This window comes from Sus scrofa, chromosome 1, assembly GCF_054392235.1.
Source record: "Sus scrofa isolate SSC_HxYL_T2T_F1_AM1 chromosome 1, Sscrofa_HxYL_maternal_Yorkshire_Landrace_v2.0, whole genome shotgun sequence".
NCBI classification, from domain to species: domain Eukaryota; kingdom Metazoa; phylum Chordata; class Mammalia; order Artiodactyla; family Suidae; genus Sus; species Sus scrofa.
Window position 1 is genome coordinate 143,915,740 of NC_139383.1, and position 9,518 is coordinate 143,925,257.

General features: G+C 37.5%; 1 pseudogene; it reads right to left on the bottom strand.

The window, feature by feature from the left end:
• Positions 1-8,639: 8,639 nt before the first annotated feature.
• On the bottom strand, positions 8,640-9,032 carry LOC100156045 (NADH dehydrogenase [ubiquinone] 1 beta subcomplex subunit 3 pseudogene; annotated as a pseudogene).
• Positions 9,033-9,518: the final 486 nt, after the last annotated feature.

Here is a 9,518-nt window from a genome sequence, read left to right on the forward strand (position 1 = left end):
ATAAAAATATAGAATTATGTATTTGCTTTCACACACATGTATGCAATCTAGGTTTAAATCCCAGCTCTGGGAGATATAGAACAAGTTATTTAAACTCTCTGTCAGCATCTTCATCTGTGAGGTGGAAATTATAGAAATTACCCAATGTAGTTAGGATTAAATGTGCTCATGAATGTAAAATCACTTAGCGTAGGACTCAGCACACAGAAAACTTTGAATAAGTCAGGGGTTTTAACCCTAAATTGTTATCAGATACATCTAGAAATTAAAGAAAAAATACAATGACCTGGGCTGTACTCCAAACGTATCAGATCTGAATATCTGAGTATAATCTTGATGGATGGCCCAGATGAAAATATTGCAATAAAGATTTGATATTTATCATTAATTATTATCAGTTGTTATTAACACATATTAGTATATGAAGTGAAACTTAAAAAATATCTGATGCCTTGGTCTAGAGGCTACATATGTGGCTTCTAGATCATGCATTTTATCAGGCACTTATATATGTAATTGTACTGTTTAGGGCTGCAAGATTTGAACTGTGGTATATAAAAATCTATGAAATAATATTACATTGTGATGTTTGCATCCATATGTGTGTGCGTGTATAGATCTATTTCCCTGGGGTGGGTGCAGAAGTTTGAGATGGCTGGTGTTATATGAAAGCTGTATTTAAGAAAAATTGTTCATGTACTAGAATAAGGTCAAACCACAAGTGAGTTGAACTTCACCATCTATTAACAAACGAAAATAAAACATTTATTACATTGTCCACTCTTGCTTTTTTATATTTATGGTATATTCCAAGGAGATTTCCCTGTTGGGATAAAATTTCAGAAGCAGAGAGGAGAAAACAGGGCGAAGTTTAAATAAAAATGTTTTATTATTGATTTGGTTGTTGCTGGAGCTGACCATATAGATTGTGGAAATATAGCTTATTTTTTTTTCTTTTTTATTGGCTCTACAAAGTAATAGCTTAGCATAGCTATTAGTTTATCTTGTAACTAACCTTTGAACTACTTTCTGAGTTGGTTGTTTTCCAGAAAGCAGTATCCTCCAGAGAAGAAACACTGAATGATTTTTAATAACATTAATGATAATGCTAAGCACATTGAAGGAGAAGATCCTTAAAAAAGATCTGTGTTTCCTTTGATCTATGGTATTTTATAGATTTGAAATTTTTCACTTTATTATCATGGTTCTTGTAGTGACAAAATGCTCTCTCTCTGACTAAAATTAGGGATCTATCCATGTAAAGAGTTTATGTTTCAAATTAAATGGCTGGTGTGCTTTGTTTATTCACTGCAATGACATGCTGTGAAGAAAAAGCTTTATCAAAACACTCTGAACCAAAAAAAGTTTATCAAAGGATTAGATGTACTATGAAAAGGACTCATCATTGTTCTTTTTGCTTTTAATGTAAATGATGAAGGTGGGATTGTGGATGAGATCCATTGAAACTGTTAAGACACTACTAATATGCATGTTCATGTCACATATTTTATATAAATAAATGCATTATGGAGTCAGAGGGCCTGATAAGAGGATAAGACAGCCAAGTAAGGACTAGAAAATATTCCCTGGTGACTACAGAAATGCTTCCTTCAACTTCATTGTGAATAAGCATCTCAAGATTGAGAAGCTTCTTTTTTCAAGTGAAAGAAATCTGATTAAGTATCACAGCATTTCTTTCTTTCCCACTGCTGGTCAGAATCTCCTGGTTACCTTTGGATCACCAGGGACCCCTACTGTCAATCAAGCATCATCAAGCCCATCATGTGCTTATGGAGTATAAAGTTCCACATGAATAACATTTCCAAAAGAAATGTCTCAGCATCAGTCCACCAAAAAAAGGAGGGCATTCTCATTCAATATCTTTGAAAAATAATACATCTCTATTTTCCTCTTTGAGATTCACAATGTTCATTGACTTATGACATGCTCCTGTTGTAAATAAAAAGTTTTAAACTTTGAAAATCATTTATTCCAAGTAAAATATTAACACTACTCAATTTCTGCTCCATAGGACATACACTGGTTCCTATAGAGCAAAATCCTTACAGTGGTTCATGATCTACATGAAGGAGTAGATATTTTCTAGCTCCACCAGCTGGGCCAAGAATAGCCCAGCGGGTGATGGGAGTTATTAGGAAGTGTGTCCAATCAAGCCAGTTTGTTACAGAATAACCAGAGAGAGCCCAGGGCTATGGCCAGTACATTGGCAATGATCATTAGGGCTGCAGGATCAGGTGAAGGTCATAACGGGAGAGTCAGTAATGGGGAAAAAACTCAAAGCACTGAAGAAGGCATAGAATTAAGTGTGAGAAACGGGATTTGGCCAATTTTTCACAAACTGCAGGAGGGCTGCAAGTCCTTTTTGGGGTGATGTCTGTTACAGAGTATAAAAGTAGCATAGAGAAAAACTTTAGGACTTAGCTGATAGACCCTCACTGCACAAAAGACTGAAGAAAAACATAGGAAGTAGTGTCATGGTATGTACATCCAGGTTAACAACTCCAGGGGTTCACATTTTGGGTAGAAGGGCAACGGTAGCTGCAAAGCAAGTTAGATGACCTTAAGAAGTTCTCCAAGACCTTTGGATGGCATCATTGGGGATCTTTTCTTTTTATGGCCACAGCTGAGGCAGATGGAAGTTCCCAGACTAGGGATCAAATCAGAGCTGCAGCTGCAGTCCTACGCCACAGTCACAGCAACAGCAACATGGGATCTGAGCCACATCTGTGACCTACCCCACAGCTTGCAGCTACAGCAGATCCTTAAGCCACTGAGTGAGGCCAGGGATCAAACTCACATCCTCACCGACACTATGTTGGGTTCTTAACCTGCTGAGCCACAACTGGAACTCCATCACTGGGGAGCTTAATATTGGTGGTGCTTCCACTGCAATTTTCAAGGAATAAAAATAATAAGACTGATACTAAGAGATAGGAAGGACCATGGGAAAAATGTTTAATAAATCAAAGAATATCAATGAAAAATCTAAATGGCTATCCACAAACTTCTTTATAGTGGGATCAATGTCCTTAAACATATATGCCAGGATTATGGCGGATTTTCAACTACTTTAATAATGATGATGATAGGTGAAGAATGGCTCCCAAACAATAAATCATTGGTTGTTTTCACTATCAGGAAATAGTCTGGACTGAAGGACATGATCTGGGTCCAATTTATCTTCACAGTCTCAGAATCTAACATTCCTAGCACATAACAGGTCAGAGCTCAATAAATGTTTATGTGGATGAATGAATATTCAATTTATAAAGTGATTCTGAAGTAACACAATTACAAGCAGGAAAGGCAAAATAAGTGTGTTAAGAATATCCTGAGAATATGCTTTAAACCTTTTAGCAAAATTGTGGTTACTAAACCACAAGCTTGAGAGCTTGATGTATGTGCCACCTGGTTCTCCTCCTTTTCCCCTTTCTCTCCCTCCCCCCTCATCTCTTCCTCCCTCCTGTCATTCTTACTCAAGTCACCTGTGCTCCAAACTCATTAAATTTTAGGTTCTACATTTCAAAATGAGAACATCTATTGCAAAGTTAGTAGCATCAGTTAACAGATAAAGGAATGAAAGATGAATACAAGGAAGAAAAAGTGGCAGCTGAGAAACAGATGGGGTTCTGAATATCATTCTTCCTTTTCTCTGCTGTTCTCTATGTCAAACCCTTCTTTCCTACATCTGGACCTTCACCCGGGCATCATTAATTGCACTATTCTTCATGTAATTCATTCATTCATTCTTTCTTTCTTTCTCGTCTTTTGTCTTTATAGGGCTGCACCCATGGCATAGGGAGGTTCCCAGGCTAGGGGTCTAATTGGAACTACAGATCCAAGCCACGTCTATGACCTACACCACAGCTCATGGCAATAGTGGATCCTTAACCCACTGAGCAAGGCCAGATATTGAACCTGCAATCTCATGGTTCCTAGTTGGATTCATTTCTGCTGCACCACGATGGGAACTCCTATTCTTCAAGTAATACTTTCAAAGTCATTTCTTTAGGGACATTTTCCCTTACCTTCTAGACTTTGACTTTCTTAGGATCATATTATACGCTATAAATAACGTCTCAGATTTAATTAATAATCTAGATGTAGCTAAAACCGTGGGACCAAATGTCATCCAACCAGAAATTTTGTACCATTCCTGGGCAATCAGAAATGTGTGACAAGTTCCTTCAGTACGGAGGATGTCTGTGGGATGTAACCGGTAAATTGGTTCCCCAAGATCCCTGCCTTGTGTAATGCACCCCAGCTTGCCTTGAGTGTGGGCTGGACATCGTGACACACTTCTAAAGAATAGGATTCAGCAAAAGTAATGAGATGTCTCTTCTGAAATTAGGTTACAAAAAGATTGTGACTTTGATCTTGCTGTCTCTCTCATGCTCTCTTTCTCTCTCTCTCAGCCCTTGCCTGAGGGAAGCCAGATGCCATGCTCTGAGTGGCCCTATGACAGGAGAGCATGCACAACAAGGAACTGATGTTTGTGGCCACCAGCTAGCAAAGCGCTGAGGCTTACTGCCAGCCATGTGAGTGGGCTAGAAAAATCCACACCCCCCCCCTCCGCCATCCCCTGAGTTCATCCTTGAGATGCAGCCCCAGCTGCCACTGTATTGGTAACACTGTGAGAATCCTTGAGCCACAGGACACAGCTAAGCCTAGTCTGGTTTTCTTAACCACAGAATCAGTGAGATAATAAATGTTTGCTGTTTTTAGTCACTAAGGTTTGAGTTTGGGATAAATTACAACATGGCCATGATAACTAATACAATTGCTGATATCTGAAAGGGGGTGGAAGTGGAAGGGTTTTGAGATGTGTGCTAGAGAATGCCTAAATTTTCTTGAACATCAGGTCAATTTAATCTGTATCTCCTACAAACGACATCTAACAGAAAGTATTAACCATAAGCTCTGTCAGATGTAACAAAGTATATTTGACAGTGATCTCAAGAAAAATGCTGAGATTAAGGTGCCTTCAGTATTGTGGATATTCAGGGTAGTAAATATCTGTGTTTTAACATATTGGTAGCCTTTTGTAATAATTTCCATCCTTCTTAGACATATAGTGAACACCTCACATACCGGATGTGTATGATGATTTCATGTGGGCCAGGAAACTCGTCTATAGCATTTTATGAGGTTCTGAATCTTCCCATTAACTTTTTATAGATAACTGGCTTGAATCTGTGCCTGTGAATAAATGATGACACTTTCTTTTCTCACTAATGAAGGCAATGCATGACCAACTCCAATTCTTGATTCCATTCACTAAACACTTTCTATTATAAATATATTCTTAGGTTGTGCATAATTTTCTCAAGAGTTTGACCATCTGATTTTAGTGCAAAGGTAAATCCTCCTTGCAAAGTCTTAAAGTAAATCCCTTTAATGTTTTTGCTTTACATTAGGGGGAAAAATTGTTACCTACCCTGAAGGAATTCTTACTCATGGGTAGTGGAGAGAAGGATCTTCACGGTTTAAGCGACTAAAGGCTTTTGAGTTGAGATAGCTATATTGTGTTGTTTTATAGAAGGCATTCCTTTAAAAGTAAACATAATGAAATCTTTTTAGGTATTAGCAAGTAATGTGTATATATATATGTACCCATATGTGTATATCTCTAATATGTGTATATAATATATATAAAATAATACAATCTAATAATATCCAGTTCTTATTTCATTGCACTGGGTGAAAAGAAAATGTAAATCAAATCATTCTATATTTTAAAATAAAGTTTTATCTACATTTGGACATTTGGATAAGACATATTTATTGAGTATGACCTTTCCTTTTTCCACGTCACTTGAGAAATAGGCTCTTTATAAATCTTTCAATTGAGATCTAATGGGACAAAAAAAGTAAATATGGAGAAATGCTCTTGGTTCCACTGACATGTGATTATTTAACAGAATATCAGTGACTTAGTAGTACCATAGTTCAACTTCCCAGAATCAATCATTTCAGGTTCTATCACCATCAAGGACTTCTAGGCATATTTTAAAAAATTACCTCTATTAAGGAAAACTACGTACATAACCAATTTTACCTACAAGTAAGGTAGAGTGCTATTTAGGTGGTGTATTTGAAGAGAAGTCTCTGATCAGAAATAGCTTCCTCCATGGCATGCCATAGAGTCTCAACTTCCAAATATTCATATACACTTAAGAATCTTTCAAGAAGCTGTACATTTCAGCTAGGTTAAGCCATCACTCAGAGGGGTTAAGCAGTAACTAGCTTGTTAGCAGGGATTAATTAGTCTATAGGAATAACTGCTATTCATTGTTATGCTGTAGAAGAAGGGCCTTAGGCAATTTGACACAGACTAAGTCAGGTTTGAAGGCAGTGGTTAGAAGCAAGGACTTGTATTTAGGGTTATTGTGAATAGTGACCCCTCTTCTCTCACTCTCCATGGATCAGGGCCCTGGAAATCTAGGAATGGGATAATGTAGGAGAGCAGGAGATACCCAAAAAAGTGGCATACCCTGTCTCAAAGACACGCTGTGTTTATAAATCTTGCCTAGAACTGAAATTTGTTACATTTGTTCCCCCCTTTTTTTTTGTTAAATATGAACAACTCAAAGATTTGTAAGGAAGGGCCCTATTGCATTAATAACCTCATTTTAAGGAAGAACTCTTATTTTTTGCATTGATTCTGATAGTTTTCAAGTGATAGGTTTTCAAGGTTAATCTATGATTTCACTACTAGAAACCTTGTAATGTTGTAGTAGACACCAGGTGCATAAAATTGGATTATTCATAATCCTTGGTCACCACCAGTCTATTCAGGACTCTCTCCTTCCTTCCCCTTTTCTTCCTCCCTCCCTTCTACCCCCTCCCCCTTTTCTTCCTTCTTTCCTTGCCTCCCCTCTTCTTCCTCCCTCCCTTCAACCATCCCTCCCTTCCTTTCACCATCCTTCCCTCCCTCCCTTATTTATGCCATGAGTTAGTCAACACAAAAGATGAGACCTTGACAGCAACTTCTGTCTGGCTACGTGGTCCTAAGCACCATCCTTACTTACCCTGTCTTTTCCTACCTGACATAATCACTATCCCAAGTCCTGTGTTTATTGTTTCCTTGCTTTGCTTTTTGTATCATTTTATCCCATCTAACTATATTTCTGAAATGAATGTATCTACATTTTCATTATTTTTAACTTTTAAAAAGGATTATGCTTCATGTAGTTAACTGTGACTTATAAAATTTAATATGAAATTAAGATTATCCATATTGTGGAGTTCCTGTTGTGGCTCAGTGGTTAACGAACCTGACTAGCATTCATGGCCTTGCTAGTGGGTTATGGATCTGGTGTTGCTGTGAGCCGTGGTATAGGTTGCAGATGTGGCTCAGATCCAATGTTGCTGTGGTTCTGGCGTAGGGAAGAGGCTATAGCTCTGATTTGTTCCCTAGCTTGGGAACCTCCATCTGCTGATGGTATGGCCCTAAAAGACAAAAAAAAAAAAAAAAAAAAAAAGATTATCCATATTGTTGCATCATGAATAGCTATAGTGTACATACATTCATCCTGATTGCTGTGTAATATTTTAAAGATTAAAAAAAATCCAATTGAATAAATCTCCGTCTTCTTCTCTCCCTGCCTTCTCTCCTCTCTCCTCTACTTTTTCTTCTCCCTCGTCTCTCTTGCAGTCCTGCTCTCTTGCTTGTATTCAGGACTTTCTAACTCCAATTGTTAGGCATTTTCACCTGCAAGTCTTGCAGATACCTAAATCTTTGTTTCCCAAACAGATTTCCCCCTCACATTCCTCCTCTCCCCACAATTCCCCCTCAGAACCCTGAAACAAACGCCCACCATTCTAAGAAAGAGAATTAGAAAATAACTGTTATAGCAGTAACCAGATGCGTGCATATATTAGGACTATTAGTTCACTCAGTGCGTCTCAAACTTCAACAGAATCACCTGGACAGGACGGCTTGTTAAAGCACAGGTAGCCAGACCCCGCCCCAGGGTTTCTGATTCCTTGAGTCCAGGGTGGAACCTGATGATTTGCATTTCTAAGATCCCAGGTGATGCCAATTTTGAGAGCTACTTGTATTTTTAAAAAATATTTTTTTGAAGTACTCCATGCTCCAAACCTTATATTAGTCTCACAGAATAAAGCACCTTTCAGAATGCATTTGAATGCTGACCTCCAGACAATAATCTGGCTAACCATCCAATAATGTTTCAATTATGCAAGAAAAAATATAGGTCTTTTCTTTGAATTTTATGTGTAAATTTAAATTCATACTTGTATGCTGGCCAAGGGTATTTCCTGAAATTAAAAAAATGAACAAGTTTTAAAGTAGTGTCATTTATTTTCATATTTTGTGGGACACATTCTGATTATATTCTTTAAATTCTTACAGATATGCCTTTTTTACCTAATAAATGATTTTGATAGACTGCATGTAGTCTGCAGTTGTACATACCAGATAATATTTTAAATGCACTAAGCAAGCTCCCTCTTTTTTTTTCAACATGGATTCTTATTTTATTAGATCTTACTAGTATTCTTTAAGGAACAAACACACAGGTAAGTAGGCTAAAATGAAGAAATCTTTTTATAAGAGTTAAGAAGACATTAAAAGATAGTTCTGGGTATTACCTTCAGCGATGCTTTTTATCTATTTTCCAGGACTCCAAGTAATATTCAGCCCTTGCAGCTACCATAAATGCAGCAAATCCCCATTTGAATCCTTTTAATAATGCACCAACAAAGGAAACATTGTTTGCAAAGCCACCTATGTATCTCCAAGCTTTATTGTGGCCCCATGGATTCCTTAGTCCTCGTGCAGCCCTCTCCTGGGCAGTTTCTAATGATGTCCCTTCTATCTTCCATTGTTTGTAATCTGGAAGTCCCATTTTACTCTGACCATGCTCACGTCCATGTCCATGGGCCATGTCTGCTTTCTTCAGGTGATTCTTTTATAATGTAGTATTGCTGTGGTTAATACATATGGATCACATGAACTTTCTGACAGCAATCTGACCTCTCAGGACATTCAATATTCAGCCCTCCAGCAGGCAACTGGAAACTGCAAATTCTGTCTTTAAAAACAAACAAACAAACAACTTATGTTAAAAAGTCCTTCTGGATTGTGCATAATTATCCTCCAGTTTATATCTTTTATAAATTTAGGATTTTTGTATGATGTCTTCTTGAATGAGAGCACACATGCCCATGAGACACACAATTCTCTTAAAGATGGACTAGGAAGGCATGCTATAAAAGAAATAGTGACTTTCCACAGATATCCATGTGCAATTTTAATGACCAAATTTGGACATTTTCATCGTATGTCATGTACTACTTCATGCCTTTTTCCAGCTCATAAATGCTGATTTGCATCTTCTAGGCTGCTACAATGTCCCCATAAACCTCTCTTTGAAGAAACACAGCTTCCGTCAAAACAAGCCTTTAAAAGTATTTACCAAGCTGTAATAAACAACACTCCTCCAACATGCTGCCTATAAAAAAATAACCTT